Raw genomic sequence first — 27,326 nt, forward strand, 5'->3', positions numbered from 1 at the left:
CACCATCACCGTAATTACAGACCACAGAAATTTGCAATATTTAAAGACGGCCAGAGCTCAATCTTCACGACAACTCCGATGGGCTCTATTCTTTGCGGAATTTGATTTTGTAATTACCTATCGCCCTGGCTGCAAGAATGGTAAAGCAGACGCCTTATCCCGGATTGGCATGGAAGAACCCAATTCGAGTTTAGAACCTGTGCCCATCATACCTGAACAAAGAATCTTAGGCTTAACTTCATTGCAAACTATTGAGGATATCCAAACGCAAGTAAAACAACTTCTAGACTCTTCAGCCTTACTGGAATGGAGTCAAAAGGGTCCTCATTACACCGTTAAGGATGATTTACCCTACTTTCAGGAGCGGTTGTTTCTGCCAAGTAAAGAATTGCAGGAACTTGTTATTGCCCATCATCATGAATCATTAATGGAAGGACACCCTGGTATCGCTAAAAAGGAGGAAAAAATCAAACACCACTTCTGGTGGCCTTCTTGGAGAAAAGACATAAAGTCTTTTGTGTTGTCTTGCGGAATTTTCGCCCAAAACAAGGGTCAAAAGAAAAGGCCAGCCGGTCTATTTCAACCCTTGGATATTCCACCGGCAACATGGCACACCTTGTCAATGGACTTTATAACTGAACTGCCTCCTTGTGGTGGTTACAACACTATCCTTGTAATTGTGGATCTATTTTCCAAAATGGCCCACTTTATCCCTTTAAAAGGGTTGCCTTCAGCTTCCACCTTGGCCAAGGAATTTCTGGAGAATATAGTTTGCATACATGGTTTCCCTTCCATATTAGTCTCGGATCGTGGAAGTCAATTTATCTCCCATTTTTGGAAGAAGTGTTGCCAACTAGCACAAATAGATGTGCGGTTATCCACCAGCCACCACCCCCAGACCGACGGACAAACCGAGAGAACCAATCAGACTCTCGAGCAATATCTTCGGTGCATGTTACACCAATCCGAGTTGAATTGGAAAGACATCCTTTGGATTGCAGAATATGCATACAACAATTCAGTGCATTCTGGAACCGGACAAACTCCTTTTTATACTTTGTATGGTCACCATCCTCGGACCTCTGACCTAGATCCACCTCTGACCCTGGAAATGCCCGCAGTAAATCATCTGCATTCCCCAATAACCCGAGCCTTCAAAGGAGCTGCAACTCATTTACAGCAAGCCAAGAAAAAGTATAAAGAAAACGCTGATTTGCACCGAAGTAAAACTCCACCTTACCAAGTAGGAGACCAGGTATGGCTAGCAACTAAACATTTACCCCTCAAGGGCCCGCGAACCTTCAATCCCTGATTCATAGGACCTTATCCCATCAAAGCTATAATCAACCCAGTGGCCTTTAAACTGGATTTACCGTCCAACATGCGTATTCATCCAGTTTTTCATGCGTCACTTTTGAAGCCAGTACAACCAGGAACCCGACTGTCCAAGCCTCCAGACCCAGTTCAAATTGAAGGGGAATTAGAATTCGAAGTTCAAGACATTTTAGACTCCAAGGTGTTAAAGTCGAAACTCTTCTATCTTGTTGACTGGAAGGGATATGGACCTCAGGAGAGATCGTGGGAGCCTAGTAACCATGTTCACGCACCTCGATTAATACAAAGGTTCCACCGGAGATTTCCGAACAAGCCAAAACCCCCGGAGGGAACAACCTTGGGAGGGGCCTTGAGGGGGGGTACTGTCATGATGCCTACCTCCAAGGAGCCAGGTCCGACCCAGCAACCCCAGAGGCAGGCATCATTCCCCCCATGGAAGTTCCAGCGGGCCCAAGCTGGGGCCCTTTGGACGCAGTCCTGGCACCTTAGGCGCCAGGCTCATGTTGGACCCCAGTCCTGGCGCCTTAGGCGCCAGGCTCATAAAGCTGGACATGTGTTCAAGTGTTTTTATGTGCACTTACCTGATGCAGACCATGCTGCTACATCCATGCCCTCTTGAGGCCTGAATGGGACTACTTTACCTGTGGGACTACTTTCCACCCGGGTGTGGTCGGGGAAGGATACATACCTGATCGGTGGAAGGATACATACCTGGAACTTCTTCCAAAGCTATTTAAACCCCACCCGAACAGCCACACGTGCTTTGCGTTGTTCTGCACCTAGCAGCTGGACGCTCACCGTGTCAGCTCCTGCTTCTGGACTTCAGCCACGCCTGTCAGCATCCTGGGACACCTGCAAAGGGTGATAAGAAGAGAATTGGAGAGGAAGAAGGCCTTACCTGCTAAACCTGCATCACGGAGACATCTCACCGACGATCCTGAAAAGGAAGACATCATTTTTAAAAGCATTTCGCTCCGATCGCTGCAGCGCTGCATTTCACTCACCTTTCTTGGACGCCTCCATCTTCAGCAGTGATCATCCGGATTCGCAGCCACTTCCCAGAGCCTATAGAGAAAAAGACAAGAACACAAGGTGAGAGAAGGAAGGGAATAGGAAAAGCTCAGTTTCCTTCTAAGACTTACCTGTTGGGTCATTCCCATTTCATTTCGGGTCTTGCTGCTTCCAGGCATTTTCCGGACCCCGGCCCCTATGGCGAAAAAAGACAAAGACATTAGATGAGCGAATGCAAAAACATTACCTGAGCGCTCATCTAGGACTTACCAGATCTTTATTGGAACTGCACTTTTCACTTTGGGTCGGCGCCATATCTCCGGCATTCCGAACCCCGGCCCCTATGGGGAAAAGACATCAACATTAGCGCTTTGTTGCAAGAAGTCTCCAAAGGAATCTTCTTTCATCACCTGAAAAAGACAATGAACATTATTACTTAAAGCTTGAACTTTTGAACTTGCAACAGAACTTTTACAGCGCCTTACCAGTATAATCAAGCTTACCTGAACTCCCATCCAACCTCAATCCAGTGAAGTAACTGGGTTCAACGCGCCCCTGCGTCAGAAGCAGGATGGAGAGCTCCTCCTTTCAGACCTTAAGGTGAGACTTCACGGGGGATCGTGGAAGGGTATAGAGGAGGGTTGGAAGGAAGTGGGAGGCTCGAGCATTATTCCGCCAGATTGTAATACTCCCTTTTCACGTACAGGAGGATATTCCTGCAAGCCAGATTAGCCAGAGTAGAGGGGCCCGTCCTATCCATCTTCAGAGCCCTGCGCTTCACCATTGAAGAGGCATCAGCACTCGAAACCAGGCCAGCGCCCCCGTGGGAATCAGGTGAGCGTGACAGTTTGGTACTGAGCCTGTGGTAAAGGAGGAGTTGATAAGTTTGGTTATAAAAGGCGATAGTTCTCTCGCAGCATCCTTGATAAGTTGTGCTGGGCATTGGTTGCCTTTGCAGTTAGACGGTTTAAGTCCCAGGATGACCTTTTCTACCTCTATGGTCGATACCTTAGAAAAGCAGAATCGGGCTTCAAGATTAGGCTGTGGTGGTGGCGCTGAGCTCTGAGGGATGTGAGGCGTTAGGGATGCCTTCTTGAGAGCAAATTCAGTTTGTAGATTAGCTACTTTATTTGTTAAGGCAAGTTGTATACTGGAGCACCATTTTCTATCCTTGGTGCAGTTTTCTTGAGGTACAACAGGAGTTTCCAGTTCTTTCAGAATGCTGAACAGTTCTTTGACACTTGATTTTGAATTAGATAGTCTAGTATTGTAGATTTCTTGTTTGGCTAATAATATTTATTTCTTGTATTGGGAAGAGGCTTTGGAAAGGTTGAGTTTATTTTCGACTGATGGGGAGAAAATAGTTTCAAGTTTTCTTTTGGTCAGCCTGAGATTTTTTAGATGGGGTGTGAACCATGAATTGAGGTGTTTTTTCGGTTTGCTATTTCTTAGTTTGAGCGGAGCTATGTGATGAAGGGCTGAGTTCATAGCTACATTATACTGTTCAACTAACAGATTGGGGTCCATAATATCTGGTAATGAGTTCAATTTAGGTATGATGACGGGCATCAGATTTTCCGCTGTCATGAGTTTTTTGTTCCTCGCGGGCAAGGGTGGGGCAAGTGAGGACAGGGCAGTAGTACGGTTGGTCGTCACTGTGAATAATAGCAGGTGGTGGTCAGTCCAGATCTGAGGTACGGAATCCGTAATATTTACTTCGCAATTATGTTCTGCTATCCAATCAAGAATACAACCTTTATTGTGGGTGGGTAATTCAACTTTCTGGGGGAATCCCAGCTCTTTCAAGGTCAGAGCAATCGCTGTAGATTGGATATCCTTATTGTCATTGTAACCTAGATTAAAGTCTCCTAGCACTGTTGTTTGGGATATATTTTTTAGGTTATTGGACAGGGATGTCGAGATGTCCTCAGCGAAGGTTCTGATAGGACCTGGTGGTCTGTAGATGAGGATGATGTTTAGGGTTTGGGAGTTAGCGATGGCTATTTTGACCGTGAGGCATTCACACGATTTCATAGTGGTGGTTGTGATAATTCTCATGTCTAGGCTGATTTTAGCTATGATTGCTATGCCTCCACCTCGGGAGGTGAGTCTATCCGCTCGTAGAATTGTATAGTTATTCGGGACTGCTAATGATAGAGCAGGGCCTGCTGCATCATGTAGCCAGGATTCTGAGATGGCCAGGAAGTCTAGGTTGTCTGTAAGAATGATGTCTGATATCTCTGTAGCGTGTGCGACTAGAGACCTGGCGTTTATAAGCACTCCTTTCAGATAAGGTTTGTGGCCTTCTAAGTTAGGGCAAGTAGTGTTATGACTAACTTTGGCTGTCTGTTTGGTGCCGTTTAGTATAGGTCTATTGGGCTTGGACTGTTTCCTGTTGGGTTCTGCAGTAACCTCCAAGGGTAACTGTGTTTTTTTTGGAGATTTAGTAGTTCAACTTTCTTGGCTGGTGGCTCATGCAATTTGGACAGGCGAGCACGTAGTCTTATGTTTCTGTCTACAGTATTACATCGCCTTTGTAGAGTAGTGCTGTCTAGATAGTGGTTCATTTCAAGTCCTGTATTGGGTTGTTATGTGTCAAGCATGATAGGGTAGGTAAGATGGGTGCTATGTGACTCAAAGTGTTAGCTTTGGTGCTCAAGTTAAGTGATTGTACTCCTAGTATGATGGAGAAGGTAATATACAATGGTAGCAAGGGTGACCTGTAGGCAAGACCCAGGGTGTACATGCTAAGTGGCCGAGTAGAGGCCAGTTAGGTGCAGTTTCAGTTGCAATTTGAAATGGCTAAGAACAGGCAGGCTAGATGCGACTATCAGGCTAGGTGCAGTTTTAGGCTAGGTGCAGTTTTAGTGGTAGAATACAGTTTGAGATGGCTAAGTACAGGCAGGCTAGGTACGACTATCAGACTAGGTGCAGTTTTAGTAGTTAGAATACAATTTGAAATGGCTAAGAACAGGCAGGCTAGATGCGACTATCAGGCTAGGTGCAGGTTTAGGCTAGGTGCAGTTTTAGTAGTAGAATTCAGTTTGAGATGGCTAAGTACAGGCAGGCTAGGCCTGACTATCAGGCTAGGTGCAGTTTAATAGTTAGATTACAATTTGAAATAGCTAAGCACAGGCAGGCTAGGTGCGACTATCAGGTTGGGCGCAATATCAGATAGCAAGACATAGATAGGTTAGGTCCAGTTAATGGGCTGGGTACAATTCGTAAGTCAGGGTGCAGATAGACCAAAATTGTGCTATTAGCGGACTAAATGCCGTAATATCTAACAGAGTGTAACAAACCTCTGTGCTATTTGGCTATAAGTAATTTCAGAAGTCACAGTATGGGCAGCAATTTCAATTAGCAGGCTCACATAGACAGACATTGCGTGAATAATCAGCAGTATACGATCTAGTAGTCAGAGGCATAGTGACATGTAGCGGTATATATTATCGATAGTCCATATACTTTAACAGCAGCCGGTAAATATGGTCACTGAGAGTGGCTGTGTAATGAAGTAGTAATCTGGCGTGTAGTTAGGCAGTACCTTAAGTTTCTAACTTGAATTCAGGTCCGGCGGTGCAGGGGTTCTGGCAAGAGGCAAGATCAGGCAAGGACAGGCTAAGACAGGAAGTAGCCTTTGTTCCTCATTGCCTTCGTTCCGGATGCCGGCTCACGCCTCCCGGCTCCGGATTGGCTAGTTATGGTGAGAGAAGGCCAATCAGGGGGTTCGTGGGCAGGCAGGCTGGTGGTGCAGATCAGGAAGTGGACATCAGGGGACTAGGTCGTCATCTTGGAGTGCCTGCAATGTGCATTTGTCAGGGTGCACGCGATGGGAATTGCCTTTAATAGCAATTTCTGTAGCTTCGCGCGGCTGCTTAGGGTAAGCACGGTGTCGGAGTGCTGATCCCACGCTTGTGAGGGATAATGTCGCAGATGAAGGTGCGGTCGGCGGTTGTGGCCGCAAATAAGCCCGGGGCTTACCTTGACGAAGGGAAGCTCCTGCTTCACCTTCACAAGGCGGTGCACTGCTCCAGCAGTGAAGAGGGGAGCTCCTGCTCCTTACGAAGGTTGGGGTGAATGGAGATTGTGAGATTTGTGGGATTTAAAAAATCCCCTTTTTCCCTTAGCTCTGTGCTGCCCCCCTTTACTTGGTGGCAGTCACTAGAGCCAGTTTGTGGGGAGCATACCTCCATTGCTGTTACATTCACAGGATGACATTTCTGCGTTTCAAGGATGGGCGATTCTGAATCATTCCTCACACGTACCCAGTATAGTTCCCAGTCTCTTGGGACCCACTTTTCTTTGGGAGGAATTCCCTCGTCCTTGAAGGAGAAGATTTTCTTCCCAGATCCTTCAAAGATTCTCCCCCTTCAAACAGGAGGACACTGACTTCCTCCACAAAATGGGCCTTTTTGGTCTCTTTGTTTCTACTACCCACCCTCTGTTCCCTGGGTTGCAGATTTTCAGGGGCAGGAGATTTAGTTCTGGTTCCGGGGTGTCTAAGGGCTTTTCACTGGTGAGGACAGAAGCTTCCTCTAGAGCTTTGCATCCCCTTCCTCCCGTGCCTCCTCCTCTGGAACCGGTGGGTTGTCGGGGTTCTCTCCCCGTCATTGTTCCGGGGTGCCAGGCCCTTGGTTTGAGGGGATCTGAGCCGCCAGGTTCACCTGAGGGTTCTGCTGAGCCCTCAACATGCGACTCAGATCCTGTGTTAGCTCTGGACCTGGCGCTCCAGTTGTGAAACCCGCTCCGGATACTACGGGGGTCTTTGATCAAATCAAGGTTGTTCTCAGGAAAGGTAACTATCCCTTCTCCCTGAGTACCCTCGGTACTCGGGATTCCCCTGGTAACTCTCCACCCTTAGCCTCCCCTCCACCAGATTGGGTGGTCTGGACTCCTGAAAGCGGGGAGAGAAAGGAAGGTTATCCTGCAGGTTGGGGTTTGGAAGGTACCGGGGGAATAGACTTAACCCAGGATTTGGAGGATTACTGCCCTCCTGAGGGAAGTTAGGAGGGACGTTTCCTGGGCTAGTACTCACCTGATTGCCCCCCCTTGGGCTGGGTGAGTCTACCCATACCCCAGGATAGGTCTATTGCCCTTGTACATGGGACTGATAAAATTAGCAGAGTTCGAGGTCACACTGGTGGGGTTTCCTACCTGACTACCACCTGCTGCTGATTGATTAGCAGGTCTTCTTTGCCTCTCATTAGGCTGGTTTTGGGAAGATGTCTTTTTAGGCCCCCCATTTCTAGGTCCAAAGTGGGGGCAACCTTCACCTCTGCCACCTTGGCAGCAGCGGTGTATTGGTTGGTTTGGGGTTTTTAGTTGTATTTTTTTTTCCACAGGTTTTTGGACCTCATAGATCCAGGTAGCCTGCTCTATTAGCCAGTCCAGGTCCTGTTTTCATGAAAAGTTCTCATCGGCTGTGTCATAATAAATTTTGGGAGGGAATGGAAGTAGATGTTTAGGAATTCCCTACTATTCGTGCCCACCCGCCTTGTCGTTTGCGCAAATGCATGTTTTAGCTCCTGCACAAATTCTCTTGGGGCATGATCCTCTCCACACTGCAGATTGTAGGCCGCCTTGTGGGTTTCTGTGTGTGGAGAAGTGCTTCAAGATGCCGCCTTGCAGGTAGACCACCTTGAATGGTTTTGGTCTTCCAGCCCAGCAAATAAGCTGGAGTACTCTGGAGAGAACATCCATTTGGCATAGTCTATGCAATTCCGGCTATTTATAATGTGAAAAGAGTTCATCATCTGTTCATATAGCTCCAGATGCTCCCAGACAGAATATTTGTCATTCCTGTGATATAAGGTGATGACATTTCTAATGGCTTTAATCTGTTTAATGAGATCTTTCACCAGAGCTCTCTTTTGTTTATTAGCCTTCTTTTGCTGCTTCACTTAAGTCCATTCACCCTCAGACTGAGAATTGCTGCTGTTTGAGATCCCTTCGTTATCCCCAAGGTACTGTCTGATTTCCTTGAGCTTGTGAGTTGCTCTCAGAATGGTGAGGCCTAGTTTCTTCTCCCCTGTTGTACTTTACGCTCTCTGTTCACTCCCCTTGGACTCCCTCTTTCGCACAGGAGAGTAGTCTTCTGACTCCTCCCAGCTCCCAGGGTTGGTGGAGAATCCCCCCCACTGCTCTGATTGGGTGGAGGTTTTCATAATACTCTTTGGGGGCCTCAATTCATGCTCTTTTTTTCTGCAAAGTGAACCAAATGGTCCCTTTGTAGATGATCCTTCTACAGGTCTAGCTCCCTCAGTTTCTCCTCATAGGTGTCTTCCTGGTCAGATATATTGGCCATAATATTTTGGAATCTGTACAGCGATGCGCGTCCATCAGTCTCTGATGGGCAGTGGACTGCCTGTTCAATCATGCTGGCCTTACTAGAGTCTGGCTGCCTCATGATTCCCGGTGGACATGAAGTCAGCAGTGCCTGGCGCATACAAAGTGGTAGATGAATTTGAGGCCCTGGGTACATAGGGCATCATACTGTGATCAGGGGTGGCCCTGTCCCTGTCTACTTGTTTGGGGTCCCTCACATTCTCACATTTTGGTTCAAACTAGCATACTCTTTTTCTAAGAGCTCACGTTTCTCCCTCTCAGCTCGTATCTCCTGATGGTAGGCAGAGGCCTGAGCCTTTTGCTCTGCTGTCAGGGCTTGACTTACCTCTATTACCTTTTCTTGAGCTGCGACCTGGCTCTGGAGTCCCCTCTGCTCATCACAGAGGGCCTCATCGTCTTTTTGTGCTACCTGTATTGCCTGGGAACCCTGAGACCATTTTTGTTGCAGGAGATACTCTGTGGCTGCCCAAGCTTCGCTTCAATTTAGCAAGGAACCAAGTAAACGGGTGTGGCTGCCCAAGCTTCGCTTCAATATAGCAGGGAACCAAGTAAACGGGTGTGGCTGCCCAAGCTTTGCTTCAATGAATCAAGGAACCAAGTAAACGGGTGTGGCTGCTAAGCTTCGATTCAAAATAGCAAGGAACCAAGTAAACGGGTGTAGCTGCTAATGCTTCGCTTCAATATAGCAAGGAACCAAGTAAACGGGTGTGGCTGCTAATGCTTCGCTTCAATATAGCAAGGAATCAAGTAAACGGGTGTGGCTGCTAATGCTTCGCTTCAATATAGCAAGGAACCAAGTAAACAGGTGTGGCTGCCCAAGCTTCGCTTCAATATAGCAAGGAACCAAGTAAACGGGTGTGGCTGCCCAAGCTTCGCTTCAATATAGCAAGGAACCAAGTAAACAGGTGTGGCTGCCAATGCTTCGCTTCAATATAGCAAGGAACCAAGTAAACGGGTGTGGCTGCTAATGCTTCGCTTCAATATAGCAAGGAACCAAGTAAACGGGTGTGGCTGCTAATGCTTCGCTTCAATATAGCAAGGAACCAAGTAAACGGTGTGGCGCCCAAGCTTTGCTTCAATATAGCAAGGAACCAAGTGAACGGGTGTGGCTGCTAATGCTTCGCTTCAATATAGCAAGGAACCAAGTAAACGGGTGTGGCTGCCCAAGCTTCGCTTCAATATAGCAAGGAACCAAGTAAACGGGTGTGGCTGCCCAAGCTTCGCTTCAATATAGCAAGGAACCAAGTAAACAGGTGTGGCTGCCAATGCTTCACTTCAATATAGCAAGGAACCAAGTAAACGGGTGTGGCTGCTAATGCTTCGCTTCAATATAGCAAGGAACCAAGTAAACGGGTGTGGCTGCTAATGCTTCGCTTCAATATAGCAAGGAACCAAGTAAACGGTGTGGCGCCCAAGCTTTGCTTCAATATAGCAAGGAACCAAGTGAACGGGTGTGGCTGCTAATGCTTCACTTCAATATAGCAAGGAACCAAGTAAACGGGTGTGGCTGCCCAAGCTTCGCTTCAATATAGCAAGGAACCAAGTAAACGGGTGTGGCTGCCAATGCTTCGCTTCAATATAGCAAGGAACCAAGTAAACGGGTGTGGCTGCTAATGCTTCACTTCAATATAGCAAGGAACCAAGTAAACGGGTGTGGCTGTTAATGCTTCACTTCAATATAGCAAGAAACCAAGTAAACGGGTGTGGCTGCCCAAGCTTCGCTTCAATATAGCAAGGAACCAAGTAAACCCAAGCTTTGCTTCAATATAGCAAGGAACCAAGTAAACGGGTGTGACTGCTAATGCTTCGCTTCAATGTAGCAAGGAACCAAGTAAACGGGTGTGGCTGCTAATGCTTCGCTTCAATATAGCAAGGAACCAAGTAAACGGGTGTGGCTGCTAATGCTTCGCTTCAATATAGCAAGGAACCAAGTAAACGGGTGTGGCTGCCCAAGCTTCACTTCAATATAGCAAGGAACCAAGTAAACGGGTGTGGCTGCTAATGCTTCACTTCAATATAGCAAGGAACCAAGTAAACGGGTGTGGCTGCTAATGCTTCACTTCAATACAGCAAGGAACCAAGTAAACGGGTGTGGCTGCTAATGCTTCACTTCAATATAGCAAGGAACCAATTAAACGGGTGTGGCTGCCCAAGCTTTGCTTCAATATAGCAAGGAACCAAGTAAACGGCTGCCCAAGCTTCGCTTCAATATAGCAAGGAACCAAATAAACGGGTGTGGCTGCTAATGCTTCGCTTTAATATAGCAAGGAACCAAGTAAACGGGTGTGGCTGCTAAGGCTTCACTTCAATATAGCAAGGAACCAAGTAAACAGGTGTGGCTGCCCAAGCTTCGCTTCAATATAGCAAGGAACCAAGTAAACGGGTTTGGCTGCCCAAGCTTCGCTTCAATATAGCAAGGAACCAAGTAAACGGGTGTGGCTGCTAATGCTTCACTTCAATATAGGAAGGAACCAAGTAAACGGGTGTGGCTGCTAATGCTTCACTTCAATATAGCAAGGAACCAAGTAAACGGGTGTGGCTGCCCAAGCTTTGCTTCAATACATCAAGGAAGCAAGTAAACGGGTGTGGCTGCTAATGCTTCGCTTCAATATAGCAAGGAACCAAGTAAACGGGTGTGGCTGCTAATGCTTCACTTCAATATAGCAAGGAACCAAGTAAACGGGTGTGGCTGCTAATGCTTCACTTCAATATAGCAAGGAACCAAGCAAACGGGTGTGGCTGCCCAAGCTTCGCTTCAATATAGCAAGGAACCAAGTAAACGGGTGTGGCTGCTAATGCTTCGCTTCAATATAGCAAGGAACCAAGTAAACAGGTGTGGCTGCAAATGCTTCACTTCAATATAGCAAGGAACCAAGTAAACGGGTGTGGCTGCTAATGCTTCACTTCAATATAGCAAGGAACCAAGTAAACAGATGTGGCTGCCCAAGCTTCGCTTCAATATAGCAAGGAACCAAGTAAACGGGTGTGGCTGCTAATGCTTCACTTCAATATAGCAAGGAACCAAGTAAACGGGTGTGGCTGCTAATGCTTCGTTTCAATGTAGCAAGGAACCAAGTAAACGGGTGTGGCTGCCCAAGCTTCGCTTCAATATAGCAAGTAACCAAGTAAACGGGTGTGGCTGCTAATGCTTCACTTCAATATAGCAAGGAACCAAGTAAACGGGTGTGGCTGTCCAAGCTTCGCTTCAATATAGCAAGGAACCAAGTAAACAGATGTGGCTGCTAATGCTTTGCTTCAATGAAGCAAGGAACCAAGTAAACGGGTGTGGCTGCTAATGCTTCACTTCAATATAGCAAGGAACCAAGTAAACGGGTGTGGCTGCCCAAGCTTTGCTTCAATATAGCAAGGAACCAAGTGAACGGGTGTGGCTGCTAATGCTTCGCTTCAATGTAGCAAGGAACCAAGTAAACGGGTGTGGCTGCCCAAGCTTCTCTTCAATATAGCAAGGAACCAAGTAAACGGGTGTGGCTGCTCATGCTTCGCTTCAATATAGCAAGGAACCAAGTAAACGGGTGTGGCTGCTAATGCTTCGCTTCAATATAGCAAGGAACCAAGTAAACGGGTGTGGCTGCTCATGCTTCGCTTCAATATAGCAAGGAACCAAGTAAACGGGTGTGGCTGCTCATGCTTCGCTTCAATATAGCAAGGAACCAAGTAAACGGGTGTGGCTGCTAATGCTTCGCTTCAATATAGCAAGGAACCAAGTAAACGGGTGTGGCTGCTAATGCTTCACTTCAATGTAGCAAGGAACCAAGTAAACGGGTGTGGCTGCTAATGCTTCACTTCAATGTAGCAAGGAACCAAGTAAACGGGTGTGTCTGCTAATGCTTCACTTCAATATAGCAAGGAACCAAGTAAACGGGTGTGGCTGCTAATGCTTCACTTCAATATAGAAAGGAACCAAGTAAACGGGTGTGGCTGCTAATGCTTCACTTGAATGAAGCAAGGGACCAGATAAACAGGTGTGGCTGTCCAAGTTTTGCTTCAATGTAGCAAGGGACAAGGCAAATGAGTTGAAACCCCTAGAATTCCACATAATTATGGACAAGGGCTCCAGGCCATCACTTCTTGCTCAAACCACATCATTATTTTTTTTCGGCTAGCGATTCATTGCTTTCCGGATTGGATCAATAAAGTCTCCCAGACTAGATGCTAATTTACCAATAATAGTTTCTAATTCTTTTACGGTGTGGCTATCCTGTGTTACCTCGGGTCTTTTATTCATTATCATATTATTATGGACTTGCTTATCAGTTACTCGATTCAAATCAGAACCCAATCCCAAAAATTCTTCCCAATTTGCCATCACCAGCTTGACATAGTGGGTGAAGTAAACTGTACAATCTCGCAGATTGCATCTGTTGATCTCATCGGAATGTCAACCAATACCAAGTGCTTTGACGTAATAAGGGGCAATTGGGGTAAACTGTGCAATATTTGTGAAATGACTCTATGATATGAGCAGCAAATAATGCACTTATACAGATCGTGTTACTTATTTGAGGCACATCGGGGTCTGATATTTTAAACATTTGGCTCAAATGTTGGGAACGGGCAGCCCCATCCCCGCAACCCCCTAGGCTCTTTAAAGTAAGGCGAGATGCATTCGAGGCACTGTAATGAACCAGGGGGTGGGGTGCAGTGAAAGTGGTGCTTTCCCATCCAGCTAACATCATCAATCATAGCTGTGAAACTTCCATCACAAACATATCACCTTGCCCCTGGTCGGACCACTTCATAATAAACTTCGATATACCATAAGATCAAATTGACCGCTATATTGGTGCCCCATTGTCACCAACCTGGTCACAAAGATCACACAAAATCTCCAAACATAACATATCACATCATCTCACCGATCTAAACCCGGAACACTTAGGACATGGGGACCCCAACCCAGACGCACTGACTGAACTCTACACTAGAACCTTAGAAACTGCGGTAAATAATGTTACCCCGCTAGTACTCCGCGAAGCGAAATTGAAATCCAAAACCAACTCCTTGTTATCGGAGCACCTCACAAAACTAAGAGCAGTTAACCGTAAAGCTGAAGCAATTTGGATAAAATAGCCAACAGAAGCCCACAAAGAGACTTTTAAATTTGTTGCGAAAACCTACAAATGTGCCATTACCCAAGACAAACACACTTGTTACAGAACAGGACAGAATATCGAATGGCAAATCAAACACTAAGGAACTCTTCACGATACTTAAAGAGCTTGCAGCCCCAGCACCAGCCCCACAGGCTACTATCAAAGATAACATCTGGTGTGCTAACATCCAGGAAGCACCGAATAGTGCGCTCAAAAAAGATGGGAAATCATTTTAAAAAAAAACATCTTTTTAATGAAAGTTCCTATGTAAAATGTTTCACAAATAATGTTTAAATCCCTTTAAAATCAAGCACTAGGAGACATCCATTTTGTGAAATGGACGAGCATCTTGTACTTGAGTTAATCTGGTTGCTTTTATTACAGCGGCGGCTTTTGCTTTGCCTTTGACCACCAACCCCAAAGTAACAAGTCTTGAAACGTTCAAAGAGGATGGACAGGGTGTATCGTTGAAAAGACAATCATGTGATATGTATTGTGAAGTGCTGGAAGGGATACATTATAGTTCAAAATGAGGGCAGAGACTTTGGAGCCCGATGGTGCGGAGGGATTGAGTGAAATGTGTGTGTGAAGGTTAGAGTTCCCCAGAGCCTCCTTTGTGCCTGTTTTGAAGCTGGCCAAGTGCACAGAAGGAGTGATAAACAGGCTGTATAGTAGTATAGTTAATTTGTTTTCTATCCTTCGCCGTCAGAAGAAGATGAGCCCTGCAATGCGCACTTGATGGAAGATGGACAGACTGTGCTGGAACCAGAATGTCGACTACAGTTACACTCTGCTCCTCTTCATTCTGCTTCCTCAAGCTTAAGTCATTCACTGGTGGTAATTTCACATCTCACATCAATGTGCCCAGCCCGTTTTACCGGTATGATTGTGTTGGATTTTGGTTGGTAGAAGTGTAAGGGTTGAGCGGGGCATTTCACCCCTGCTCATCCTTATACAATGTGTTGCACACGTTGCAATACAGCCGAAGTTCCACACCTATTGTCCAAACACACCTGATGCCCTGGGGAGAATGCATTCAGTGTGTTACTCTATGTAGTGGTGCACACGTCACGCACAGGCCACAGTAGCACCCATGCCTAGGAACAGAGGCAAAATGGGATAGGAAATGCTATACTGTTGAGGAAAGAAGTGTGGTTTATGAGGTGGGAAGAGATGAGGAGGGTGTAGTTACCTGATTGGTGCTGTGTGGGTGACGTCATTAAGTCGAGCTTAAAATGTCTAAGTGAGGGTGGCGGTTCCAATCTCTTACTTTTGTCTTCATTATGGTACCAAGGGTGGCACAATGATGGAGACGGGGGTATAGTGGAGGAGAGGATCTGAGGGTGGTGTGCATTGTGTGCACTTCACTCAACAAGAACTGTGATATCCTCTTGATAAAACTGACCACTCACACCATTACTGCACACCTTGTCCACCGCCCACCAGGCCCCATCTTAACATTTGAAGAAGACTTACTCCGCTCCCTAGGAGAAAATATCAAGTTGACATCCCAAGTGATTCTCCTCTGAGATTTCAGCTTAGGCCTTAGCGACCACACCGATCTACCAGCCATATCATTAACCAACTTCTTATCCGCCCTAGTCTTCAATCAGCACATCCACAAACACACGCACATCAAAGGATGCTCCCTGGATTGGCTAGCTGACCTCAATTGCCACATCACAGTCACAGCCAACACCCCCTGTGCATGGTCTGACCACCATATCATTAGGTTTTCAATCCCACTTGGGCCGCAGATTAAGCCTCCTATCAAGGTACTACTTGGCCCAGCCATCGCACTAGCCCTACCTCAAGGGCATGCTATCATCAGACAAGACAGGATCGCTAAAACAGGAGGGGGGGTTGCCCTCATCCATAAAGAAACCCTATCTATCAGAACCCTACCCCACCAAGAGGAAGGAAATGTGGACATTCTTTCAATCAAGTTAGCACTCTCGCCCAACAGCACTATAAATATTCATACAATATACCATCCACCTGGCACCTCTACTAATTTCCAAGGTCAAGTGAATCACCTCCTAGGAAACAATATTAAAAAATCTACTAAATCACTCCTTATAGGAGACCTTAACTTATGATTCAACGACCCCAAGGACAAAGCTGCTATATCCCTAGCCAAAGACCTCCACAACCTAGGCTTCTCTCAAAAAGTCACATCGCCCACACACGCTAAAGGACGCACCTTAGACTGGATTACAGACCACTACTGTAACATAGCAATCACCGCCAACACCAGCCTCCCGTGGACAGACCACAACCTCATCCTATTCGACATCCCCGTCACAAAGAGCTCTAAAGTGCCCACTATAGTTGCGGCAACCCTAGCTAGAAGTGCCAACAAGCTCACGGCAGCCAATATCAGCACACTCCTCAGTGTGAATTGTCTAAAGCCCCCTTTCTCATCAGACCCTAATATTCTCGCTGAAGTATTCAAAGACTCCATCACAAGGGCCGTCAACACCGCTGCCCCCTTAGAAAACAAAAAAGAGAAAAAATCCTTCCACTCCAACTCCTGGTTCACAGAGGATCTCCAATCTCTGCGTACAGACAAACGCCAAGCGCTCAAAAATTGGCAACGTAAACCCTGTGATAACACAAAAGAGATATTCAAAGCCATAACCAAAACATACAAAGATGCCATCTTCCTTGCAAAATCCGAAGCCTACAACCACCGCATCACTGCTGCTAACTCCCAATCTAAAGAACTCTTCAGTATCTTTAAAGCACTAACGGTACCACCAATGTTCCCTGATGAGATCATCAAAGACGAGGCACGGTGCACAGCCATACAATCAGCTATGCTAGAAAAAATGAACCTCCTCCAAAAAAAGATATCCCACCACTACAACACTCTACCCAAGCAGAATACACACGCCCAGATGAAACCTAGTGTTAAATATAGCAACCAACCCAAATTCACCTTCTCTGAAATTTCTGAAACCAAGGTCATTAACATCCTCAGACATCTCAAACCCTCACAATGTAAGGGTGATGTATGCCCCCCAAAAATCGTCAAAGATTGTGCAGAGCAGCTCGCCCCTTTCCTCACAGCATTCATCAATGCTTCATTCAAGTCAGGCATAGTCCCAGACAGCCTCAAAGAGGCTTGGGTGCGCCCCCTCCTAAAAAAGCCCACACTAGACCCTGCTAACCCCAACAACTATCGACCCATAACCACAGTCCCTTTCCTTCTAAAATTACTCGACAAGGCCGCCCACATACAGATCCAACTTTACCTTGAATCAAACACAATCTTAGGTAAAAGACAATCTGGGTTCCGTAAGGGACATAGAACTGAAACCGCCCTTCTAGATCTTAAGAACGAAATCACAAACATCTTGGACAAAGGAAAGCCCGCACTCCTCCTTCTCCTCGACCTCTCAGCGGCATTTGATCTAGTAGATCACAGCACACTCACTAGCCACCTGACGCATGCAGCACACTTCTCCAAGGACGCTGCATCCTGGGTAACCTCCTTCCTACAAGGCAGAGCGATGAACGTGTTCTCCAACACAGCTCATGCAGCACCTTCCATCATCCACTGTGGGGTCCCACAAGGGTCCTGTACTGCCCCCACTCTATATAACCTTTTTACCAACCCCCTATTTGACAAGCTAGACGCTATGGGGATCACCTACACTAATTACGCCGACGACACGCAGATACTCCTTCCCCTGACAGGGAACTATCATCAAGACTCCACTACCCTACAACTAATCTACTCCACCATAGAAGCTTGGATGGCTACTAACGGCCTTTGCTTGAATGGGGACAAAACCGAAATCCTCATCCTAGGTCATGAGCCCACCCTATCCAACCTCAACCCACTATAAATCAACTTCAACATAGATAACTGCATCATCCCAGTCCTATCCTCAGTCAAAACGCTAGGAGTGCACATAGACGCCACAATATCCATGGACAAACAAGTCAGCGCCATAGTCTCGGCTTCGGCGCTAAGTACTAAACTCATCAACGCAATAAAACCTTTCCTAACCAAAGATAACTGCCTGTCCATCGCGAGAGCCACCATAAGAGCTAAACTGGATTACTGTAATGCTCTCCTAGCCGGCACCTCTAAGAATAACCTATCCAGGCTCCAAACCACTCAAAACAACGCTCTCAGAGCAGCCCTCAGCATACCTAAAAGAGAGCACATCACTCAAGCGAGGAAGGCAGTCCATTGGCTCCCAGTCAAGGATAGGATTGCTTTTAAAAATTCTCACCAGCACGCATAAATACATCAACCACACTGCACCCTCCTACCTATCTGACACACTGCACAGATCTCAATCCACCAGACCAATCAGATCTACATACACCAATCTACTTACCATACCATGCATCAATAGGCCAAGGCTGGAGGTATAGGCTTCCCTTACCTCGCACCAAAGCTCTGGAACGTGCTGCCCACTAACCTCCGAGCCGAAACATCTCTCCTCTCCTTCCGCAAACAACTCAAAACTGCCCTCTTCTACTAACATGCTCACCTGATCTCTCGTTGTTCAATACATGTATGCCATTAAAGCATAATCATTGTCCAATGTAACCACGGGCACTAATTGTATGTAACTAAGCTTAAGATACACTGTAACAAGCGCCACGATGCCTTCGGTCTGCTGTGCGCTCAACAAATGTGAATAAATAAATAATAAATAAATACCTCCTTCTCTGGCCCGCAGCTCCAAAAAGGTAACTAAAAACAGCCTATCACCATTCTTCGATGCCCTTAAACCAGAGCTCCTAGACATCTTTGACCCGAAGTGCCTAGTTGATCTCTACACCAATATTCCAACCAGGGTATTCGATACCATTGCACCCTTAGTACAAAGAAAGGCTAAACCAGTAGCTCATCTCAATTCCTGGTACCCCCAGGACCTCACGATTCTCAGAGCCTAGAAAAGACTTGCAGAAACTAATTGGAAAAGTAGCCCTTCTTCTATATCTTCTAAACAAGAATAACCAACGCCAACTCAGACACAAGAGAACTATTGGCCATCCTCAGGGAACTGGAAGCTAAAGTCCCTCTGGCATCCACTCTGACCAAAGACTCAGCTTGGTGTAGCAGCATACATACATACAGAATGCCGTGCAACAGAAAATAGTCACACTTCAGAAAAAAATATCTGACAAACAAGTGAACCTAAATCTCACCTGCCAAGGAAGGACGGCAACTGGCCAGGAACCCCACTGTTCAGATTCAATACAATCTCTGTCCAAGACACTGTACATATATTAAAATGCTTAAAGCCATCCAGATGCACAGGAGACGTGTGCCCGGCCCCTCTCATCAAAGAATGCGCTGAAGCACTAGCGCCAAGGAAGCTTGGGTCTTACCTCTCCTAAAGAAAATCAACTCTTGACCCTGCCATGCCCAATGACTACAGGCCCATCACGACAGTCCCATTCCTATTTAAAACACTGGACAGAGCAGCCTATGTTCAAATTCAAAATTACTTAGAAATAAACCATATCCTAGGAGTCTGCCAATCTGGCTTCTACCCAGGGCATGGCACAGAGTGTAAAGACTGGAGGGGGGTCTGTACTTCTGCTCTCTATATGGTAGAGGAGAGGCACAGAGGACCCCAGCCAAGATTCTCTATTACAGTAGCGCTGGTCGAGCAATCAGGGCCTACCTTCTCGGGAGGTGATGCAGGCTGGTTCTTAAGTACAGTGTAGTCCCCATGCCCCCACAAAGGAATGTCCACACACTCTATAAATTAAAACACAGTCTTTATATAATTAAGGTTCAAGGTTATATACACAATAACAACAACTCACTTTGTGCTTAGTAAATATACAATGGCAAATATATACAGTTCTAAGAGGTACCACAATTATTATCAGATTTCATCTGGTTAAATGTCACACAAATCATTTAATAAAGGTAACCAATAATAGCTATAGGAGGAAGCAGTTGGTTAGAACAATTGGCAGAGTACTGGCCCCTTACCTAGACACAGTTCTGTGAGGAGATCCCCCCACCTGGGCAACCTGTAAAATAAAGATATACTACAAGCCCAGTCCATATATTGTTCTATAAGTCTTATTTCCTGCTATAATGTTTCTACCACCCCAATGTACCTGGAATAGCAGAGTTGGACGATGAGTCGTCCACGGATCTTTCTTGAGCGGCTCCCTTTAAACCAGTAGCCACGGATCGTAGAGATCCCTCGAAGAAAGTGAACTCGTCGTCGAGGCGGCAGCTTCGGTCCCGGCGGTGCTCGTCAACGATGGAGCAAAGATGTCCTGCGAGGAAGAGGTGTGCGGGGCACCTCGATGTCGATAGTTTAGGACCGCAAAGAGTTAGTGAAGAACGGTGGCCCAGCAAGGGCTTCGAGACGTCCAGTGTCTAAACGGTCATTGGGTGGCGGGAAACCCACTGGCGGCTGCTCCTCGGTGCGTCGACGGCCTGGCCTTCTCCGGCAGGATAAGGCGGGCGACGTTGACAACGAGCGTGTCTGTGAATCAAAAGTCTTAGGAAAAGGAGCATGCGGGTCCGGTCGACGATGGCACGGCATCAAGCGGTCCCCTCTTCTGGGCAACACTGCTTCAACGAGCCTCCAGCGGTTATGCAAACCTGCGAACCCTGGTCGACGAAGGTGGACGGAATGTCCGGTGCTTATCTTCATTCTCCTCGGCGGTCCCCGTCTCCGGTCGGCAGCCTTTCGAGGGTCTGACTTCCAGGGAGCTTCGGCGAAGGTTAGCGGTGCTCGATGGTCCCTCAGAGCACGGGAAGAGGGCGCCTAACCAGGTCCTCTCTTGGATCAGTCTCGACGGCTCGACGGCTTTCGGATTTCGGCAAATGGAAACAGCAGTCAACCTTCTTCTTCAGGCTTGGCTTCGAAATTCAACTTCATTTTCAATGTTAGTTTCATCTCCATCTTCTGAAAAAATTATAGCAGTGAGAGGCCCCCAGATATACTAGTTGATCTCCCATTCATTCTGCTGAGTCACACTCAGGCAACCAATCACTCAGAAGGGCATTCAGCAGTCAGTCAGCCAATCAGGCATACAGTGCATTCAGGCCATTCTCCTCCCTCTCAGACACTCACAACAAGGAATGTGTTTTGGGACAAGTACCCAGCCATTCAACACTACACACTGCATTCATGCCAGTTTCGGGCAGGGCTGTCTCAGTCATTGTGTCATACACCAGAAACCAGACATCCACAACAAGAGGTGCATATTGGTCACACACTCCATTCACCCAGGTCCCACCCACAGGGTGTACCCACAACATATAGTCACTGGGAAGGCTCCAGCCAGTCTGGCCTGGACTTCACAACAACCCCATATATGCAACTTCCACCCAACGGCCAGTCAGGGGGAAGGGACAGAGTCAGTGCTTCCAGGACTTTGGGAAAACAAGGTAACAGGCAATAGAAAGCAAGAGGCCACGGGGGCCATCTTGTTTCCTATCAGGAATCGACTGATTCCAATGGCAGGGCCTAGGTATCCCAAAATGGAGGATACACAGAGCACATGTCAAATTCAGCATGGAGCTGCCACCAACTCATACCTTGCTCTGTGGGCTACACACAGGTGCCCAAAAACATACACTAGGGGCAGAGGGTTGTACCCCACCCATGAGTGCCATAAGGGTATCCTATGGGTCTGTACACCAAACCAAAAACAGGAAGAGCTACACTGCCAGGAGTCCCACATGGACTCCTGCGCAGAACACAATACAGAACACAAATGAAAAAGGACTACAGGACAAGGACAGGGAGGCCCTGTCCCTCAAATGTATTTCCAGCATCACACAGAGTCAGCTCTCCTCGACCTTAAAAGTCAGATGGAGGAGATGAGGGATGTTGGGAAACAGGCCCTACTGCTCTCCTAGTCCTGTCGGCAACATTTGACCTGGGTGATCATAACATCTTATGCCACCACCTCACATTTGCAGCCTCCTTTTCCCCTAAAGCAGCAGCATGGATCGCATCCTTCCTGGAGGGCAGAGTAAGGAAAGTATTCTACTAGAATACCAGTGCTGCACCATCTCCCATCAATTGTGGTGTACCCCAAGGGTCTTGCGTCTCGCCAACTCTCTACAATATATTTACAAAGCCACTCTTTGACCTCCTAGACTCTCTTGGCATAGCATACACAAATTACACAGATGACACGCAAATTCTCCTCCTCAACAGTGGCTCCTACACCGATGATGGCCCCACACTAAACTCAACTTACTCCACCATCCAAGCATGGATGGCTATACATGTCCTCTGCCTCAATGATGAGAAAACTGAACTGCTCATCGTTGGGCTGCCAGCTGTGCTAAAACAATGTGACCCTGAGTACTAAGCCTTCTACATTGATGGCACCAAGATCCCAGTCTCACCAGCTGTCAAAACCCTTGGAGTGTACCTAGACGCATCACTCTCCCTTACCCGTCAAGTCAGTGCTATAGCTTCATCGGCAGCCTACTCCCCCAAACCATTCCTGTCCACAGACAGCTGCCTAACTATTACCTGTGCAGTTATGTGTGCATGGCTTGACTATTGCAATGATTTGTTCCCTGGCACCTCTGCACAGAGCATACAAAAACTCCAGACCCTCCAGAACAATGCCCTACGAGCTGCATTGGCCCGTAGATCAGTCCACTGGCGCCCTATCCATGAAAGAATGATCTGAACACATATCAACGGCCCGTAGAGCCGTCCACTGGCTCCCTCTCCGTGAAAGAATGATCTGAACACATATAGAGGGCCCGTAGATCAGTCCACTGGCTCCCTACCCGTGAAAGAATGATCTGAACACATATCATCGGCCCGTAGATCACTCCACTGGCTCCCTATCCGTGAAAGAATGATCTGAACACATATCAACGGCCCATCGATCAGTCCACTGGCTCCCTATCCATAAAAGAATGATCAGAGCACATATCACCATCCTGTCGATCTGTCCACTGGCTCCCTATCCGTAAAAGAATGATCTGAGCACATATCAACGGCCCGTAGATCAGTCCACTGGCTCCCTATCCGTGAAAGAATGACTTGAACACATATCAACGGCCCGTAGATCAGTCCACTGGCTCCCTATCCATGAAAGAATGATCTGAACACATATCAACGGCCCGTAGATCAGTCCACTGGCTCCCTATCCATGAAAGAATGATCTGAACACATATCAACGGCCCGTAGATCAGTCCACTGGCTCCCTATCCATGAAAGAATGATCTGAACACATATCTACACCCGTATATCAGTCCACTGGCTCCCTATCCGTGAAAGAATGATCTGAGCACATATCAACATCCCGTAGATCTGTCCACTGGCTCCCTATCCGTGAAAGAATGATCTGAGCACATATCAACGGCCCGTAGATCAGTCCACTGGCTCCCTATCCGTGAAAGAATGATCTGAGCACACATCAACGGCCCGTAGATCAGTCCACTGGCTCCCTATCCATGAAAGAATGACCTGAACACATATCAACGGCCCGTAGATTAGTCCACTGGCTCCCTATCCGTGAAAGAATGACCTGAACACATATCAACGGCCCGTAGATCAGTCCACTGGCTCCCTATCTGTGAAAGAATGACCTGAACACATATCAACGCCCGTAGATCTGTCCACTGGCTCCCTATCCGTGAAAGAATGGTCTGAGCACATATCAACGGCCCGTAGATCAGTCCACTGGCTCCCTATCCGTGAAAGAATGACTTGAACAAATATCAACATCCCGTAGATCTGTCCACTGGCTCCCTATCCGTGAAAGAATGATCTGAGCACATATCAACGGCCCGTAGATCAGTCCACTGGCTCCCTATCCGTGAAAGAATGATCTGAGCACATATCAACGGCCCGTAGATCAGTCCACTGGCTCCCTATCCGTGAAAGAATGACCTGAACACATATCAATGGCCCATAGATTAGTCCACTGGCTCCCTATCCGTGAAAGAATGACCTGAACACATATCAACGGCCCGTAGATCAGTCCACTGGCTCCCTATCTGTGAAAGAATGACCTGAACACATATCAACGCCCGTAGATCTGTCCACTGGCTCCCTATCCGTGAAAGAATGATCTGAGCACATATCAACGGCCCGTAGATCAGTCCACTGGCTCCCTATCCGCGAAAGCATCACCTTCAAAACACTCACCATCACCCACAGATGTCTCTCCAAATCTGCCCCACCGCTTCTAGTTCAAAGAATGGCCAAGTCTCACTCTGACAGACCCACCAGAACCCCTTACAAATTAGGTCAACCAATGTTCAAACGTTTCAGAGCAGGTGGGACTGCTTTCCCAGTCATTACAGCTAAGCAATGGGACTCCCTACCTCATTCCCTAAGAGCAGAAGACTCCTGCTGGCCATTCCGGACAGCCCTCAAAACGTGGCTGTTTGATTAACGCTCTTAAAGCCTGACTGACGCCTGCTATTGCTGTACCTGACGTAGCTCGATATATGTGTCATGTAACTTTCTGTATCATTATGTTTGCTACCCTGCATCCGGGCTACATGTAACTGGTTGTCTCCAGGGCCCTGATGCCTCAGGGTTTGTGTGCGCTATACAAATGAAATAAATAAATAAATGAATGAGTAAAATATGTGACATGAATCCCTCACAAAATGTGCAGCGTGAGAGTGACACGTGTGGACTGGGGATGTCAGCCGCAATGCACCATGGCTGCCAACGCAATGCCAGGAAGCCGCACTGAACCATGGCTGGCAACGCAATGCCAGGAAGCCGCACTGAACCATGGCTGGCAACGCAATGCCAGGAAGCCGCACTGCACCATGGCTGGCAACGCACTGCCAGGAAGCCGCACTGCACCATGGCTGGCAACGCACTGCCAGGAAGCCGCACTGCACCATGGCTGGCAACGCACTGCCAGGAAGCCGCAATGCACCATGGCTGGCAACGCACTGCCAGGAAGCCGCACTGCACCATGGCTGGCAACGCACTGCCAGGAAGCCGCAATGCACCATGGCTGGCAACGCACGGCCAGGAAGCCGCAATGCACCATGGCTGGCAACGCAATGCCAGGAAGCTGAACTGCACCAGGAAGCCGCACTGCACCATGGCTGGCAATGCACTGCCAGGAAGCCGCAATGCACCATGGCTGGCAATGCACTGCCAGGAAGCCGCAATGCACCATAGCTGTCAATGCACTGCTAGGAAGCCGCAATGCACCATGGCTGGCAACACAATGCCAGGAAGCAGCAATGCGCCATGGCTGGCAACGCAATGCCAGGAAGCCGCACTGCACCATGGCTGGCAACGCACTGCCAGGAAGCTGCACTGCGCCATGGCTGGCAACGCACTGCCAGGAAGCCGCAATGCGCCATGGCTGGCAACGCACTGCCAGGAAGGCGCACTGCACCATGGCTGGCAACCCACTGCCAGGAAGCCGCACTGCACCATGGCTGGCAACGCACTGCCAGGAAGCCGCAATGCGCCATTGCTGGCAACGCAATGCCAGGAAGCCGCACTGCGCCATGGCTGGCAACGCAATGCCAGGAAGCCGCACTGCACCATAGCTGGCAACCCACTGCCAGGAAGCCGCACTGCACCATGGCTGGCAACGCACTGCCAGGAAGCCGCAATGCACCATGGCTGGCAACGCACTGCCAGGAAGCCGCAATGCACCATGGCTGGCAACGCACTGCCAGGAAGCCGCACTGCACCATGGCTGGCAACGCACTGCCAGGAAGCCGCAATGCACCATGGCTGGCAACGCACGGCCAGGAAGCCGCAATGCACCATGGCTGGCAACGCAATGCTAGGAAGCCGAACTGCACCAGGAAGCCGCACTGCACCATGGCTGGCAATGCACTGCCAGGAAGCCGCAATGCACCATGGCTGGCAATGCACTGCCAGGAAGCCGCAATGCACCATAGCTGTCAATGCACTGCTAGGAAGCCGCAATGCACCATGGCTGGCAACGCAATGCCAGGAAGCAGCAATGCGCCATGGCTGGCAACGCAATGCCAGGAAGCCGCACTGCACCATGGCTGGCAACGCACTGCCAGGAAGCTGCACTGCGCCATGGCTGGCAACGCACTGCCAGGAAGCCGCAATGCGCCATGGCTGGCAACGCACTGCCAGGAAGCCGCACTGCACCATGGCTGGCAACCCACTGCCAGGAAGCCGCACTGCACCATGGCTGGCAACGCACTGCCAGGAAGCCGCAATGCGCCATGGCTGGCAACGCAATGCCAGGAAGCCGCACTGCGCCATGGCTGGCAACGCACTGCCAGGAAGCCGCACTGCACCATAGCTGGCAACCCACTGCCAGGAAGCCGCACTGCACCATGGCTGGCAACGCACTGCCAGGAAGCCGCAATGCACCATGGCTGGCAACGCAATGCCAGGAAGCCGCACTGCACCATGGCTGGCAACGCACTGCCAGGAAGCCGCACTGCACCATGGCTGGCAACGCACTGCCAGGAAGCCGCACTGCACCATGGCTGGCAACGCAATGCCAGGAAGCCGCACTGCACCATGGCTGGCACAGCAATTACTTGAATTATTGGGGGAAGGGGCGAGAGGAGGGTGTCTGGGCATGGGGGTGGAGAGGGTGTGCACACCAGGTGGGTGATGTGTATTATGCCAGTGAATCCTACTTAACATGTGTGACGGGCGAGAGAGTAACACTTGCGGACTCATGGACATGGTACCATGAGTGGCCGAGGCATTAAAGGAGTCTGTGGGGGTGGGGGTTGGGAGAGGAGAGGAGGGCTCCTGCAAGAGGAAGGAGGGTGTGCATGCGAGAAGCTGGTTTTAACGTTCCTTGCGCATGTGGACTCATGGTCCTCACCTCATGGTACCATGAGGGGCAGAGACATTAAAGGAGCCTGTTGGGGTTGGGGGGGAGAGAGGAAAGGAGGGCTCCTGGAAGAGGAAGGAGGGTGTGCATGCGAGAAGCTGGTGTTAACTTTCCTTGCGCATGTGGACTCATGGTACTTACCTCATGGTACCATGAGTGGCAGAGAGATTAAAGGAGCCTGTGGGGGGTTGGGAGAGCGAGAGGAGGGCTCCTGGAAGAGGAAGGAGGGTGTGCATGCGAGAAGCTGGTTTTAACGTTCCTTGCGCATGTGGACTCATTGTCCTCACCTCCTCATGGTACTATGAGTGGCAGAGACATTAAAGGAGCCTGTGGGGGGGTTGGGGGAGCGAGAGGAGGGCTCCTGGAAGAGGAAGGAGGGTGTGCATGCGAGAAGATGGTGTTGACGTTGTTTGCGCGTGTGGACTCATGGTCCTCACCTCATGGTACCATGAGGGGCAGAGACATTAAAGGAGCCTGTGAGGGTTGGGGGGAGAGAGGAGAGGAGGGCTCCTGGAAGAGGAAGGAGGGTGTGCATGCGAGAAGCTGGTTTTGACGTTCCTTGCGCATGTGGACTCTTGGTCCTGACCTCCTCATGGTACTATGAGTGGCAGAGACATTAAAGGAGCCTGTGGGGGGTTGGGAGAGCGAGAGGAGGGCTCCTGGAAGAGGAAGGAGGGTGTGCATGCGAGAAGCTGGTTTTGACGTTCCTTGCGCGTG

The sequence above is a fragment of the Ambystoma mexicanum genome, chromosome 6q (genome assembly GCF_040938575.1).
Source record: "Ambystoma mexicanum isolate Mex_15411 chromosome 6q, UKY_AmexF1_1, whole genome shotgun sequence".
In the NCBI taxonomy this organism is placed as follows: domain Eukaryota; kingdom Metazoa; phylum Chordata; class Amphibia; order Caudata; family Ambystomatidae; genus Ambystoma; species Ambystoma mexicanum.